Raw genomic sequence first — 2,566 nt, 5'->3', positions numbered from 1 at the left:
TATGAAGAGAACTGTGGTACCTACTTCTTGCGTTCTCCATTGGTTCTGCTCTAGAAAGAATCAATGTATCCTGAGCTCTGGTTTTGATACTGCAACTAAGTGTCTTACGTCACAGCAGAGTCAATACACTGGTTTTACTCAACTATCAATAAATTTAAAAATACCTTTATAAAAAGATTAAAAATTGATCTGTTCAGAAACCAACCCTTTTACATTTTTATGCTGCCCTTTAATGTCTTTTCTCTAACTGCAGGAGTATAAGAGCTGTCTCAGCTGTGGCAATTGCATTCCTGTGGTGGGTGGGCCCAGAGCAAGACCCGAAAGCCTGCCTGTAGTGCCAGGAAGGCACAGAGCTGGTTCTCTATGATCTGAGCAGGCGAGTAAAGGAGATTTCTGTAGCCCTCGGTGGCTTTTTCAGGCTTTTATTGAGCTTTTACATGTAGTGCAGCAACCAGGTACATGCAGGCAGAGATGCAGGGGGACCGGGAGCCAACAGGCCATTAGGCCTCCAGAACCCAGGTGAATTTTCACTCTTTACTGCGCTCTCTAGCATTCTCTCCTGCCTCTGCTTCTCTTGGTGAATATAAATACTGCACCCATGGCCCACAAAAGTAAACAATACAACTGAATATAACAATGTAACAAAATCCTGGTGCACAACATCAGGCATGCATTCAGGACTGCAGGGATCCATCATCAATCCTAATGGTGGGAGGGCAGAAAAGCCTGACAGTCATTTACCCTACACTGCCCCAAGTCTAAAGTACCTTCTGACAGGGACCCATAGAAAAGAGTCAAACACAGTCATACAAGCCTGGGAGGAAAAGAGCAAAATCAAAATCAAGATAAAAGCTGCCATTGTTACCTTCCCCACGGGTCTCTCACCACATCTGCTTCAACCAGTCCAGGACAAAAAAGCAAGAGCAGTTTCTTCACATGTCTCTCTGCTCCATGTGTCTCCTCCAGGTGGTCTCCTGGCTCTCCTTCTTCCTTCCTTCCCCAGTCTCCTCTTCAGCTTCTTCTCCCTGCTCAGCTCCAAGGGCCTTGGGTGGGGCAGGGAACCTGGAACCTCCCTTTTTCCTGAGGACCACCCTGTTATATAGATACTTAAAAAAGTGAGAAAAGCTAGAACATCTACTCTTTAACAATAAGGTTAGCAAAGAGATTACTATTGCCTGGGCATTGTTAGGGAGGTAACACAGAGAGGTCTCTAGGGTAATTTTTTTTTAATGTTTATGCATTTATGCACACAAGAACTGGGGCCAGAGCGGGGGTGGGGGGAGAGGAAGAGGTGAGAGGGTTCACCAGAGACAGAGTGGGGAACAGAACAGGCAGACTGACTGAAATACACTGCTGAGGGGATCACGGGCGAGACAGGAGAGGTCTGCTGCGCCATGTGGGTATGGGTATGCTCCCTGGCAAGGGATTGAACTCGTGCTGCAGAGGCTGCGGACAGCTCCACAGTGCTCCTTCCTAACCTCTTGCACCACCAGGGAGGCCTGCTAGGGTAGCTTCTTGTTCCATATACTGAATATGCAGAGGTTCACATCAGGAAAATTCATCCACTGTACACTTTGCTTTTTTGTCCTTTTTTTATGTAGGCTATAATTTAGTAAAATGTTTGCTTGAACTAATGTTTTATAATGAAATAGTTCATATTGATGTTGAAGCAATAGAAAAATGGCTTCTCTCATCCATAATCATATTACAATTTTATGGACATAGTAGCCATAGCAGTAGAGAAAAGAATCAGTAAGATAAAACATTAAAAGGGAGAAGACAACAAGAATCATTATTTGAAATTGATGTAGTTTTATACTTCGAAAATAGAAAATAAATTGGAAGAACTACTGGGAATAATAATAAAGAATGATGCTAAGTACAAAATTAGTATATAATAAGAGCTTTTTGTATATAACTTACAAAATAAAATAAAAAAAACTAAAAAAAAGAGATACCACTTAAAATATCAGCATAAATCTATAATAAGAATAATTTTAACTATAATTTATAGAACATGTTTAAGAATAAAATAAGACTTCATGTGCTGACACACTCCATTAATAAACATCATGGGAATAGGTGTTGCCTACAGCTCACATTAGACAGCTTACATTATGTGGATTTTGCTCATAAAAACTTGTAGTTTAGGTTTTGACTATACTTGTCCTTCAGGATATTTCTCAGACTTCTTCACCCTGATACTATAAACTGATTTTGCAAATATTGAAAGTTAATTCTAAGGCATTCTGAGTGAAGCACAATTAAGGGTGCTAACTTTCCACAAGAAACAACATTATAATGCCAAATATGAATGATTTCTGACACACTTATCCCTCTCCTACTTCCATTCAGGAGCAGAGGCTATTAAGAGTTGTCTGCAGATACAAAACATTCATCCACAGCCTTTTGTCATCCTTCCTCTCTCTCCCTATGGAGTCTAGTGTTGAAGTTCTAGAACCTGGGGTAAAAGGAAAGTAAGACAGTCATAGCCCAACAGGGAAGCAATTGTGACACAGGGCTTTAAAATATCTGCTTACTTTGAGAAAATGGCTGTGGAGTGAAC

Source organism: Talpa occidentalis, unplaced genomic scaffold, assembly GCF_014898055.3.
Source record: "Talpa occidentalis isolate TD23 unplaced genomic scaffold, MPIMG_talOcc4v2.1 talOcc4.4, whole genome shotgun sequence".
Lineage (NCBI taxonomy): Eukaryota > Metazoa > Chordata > Mammalia > Eulipotyphla > Talpidae > Talpa > Talpa occidentalis.
Note: the sequence above shows the minus strand (reverse complement) of the source record.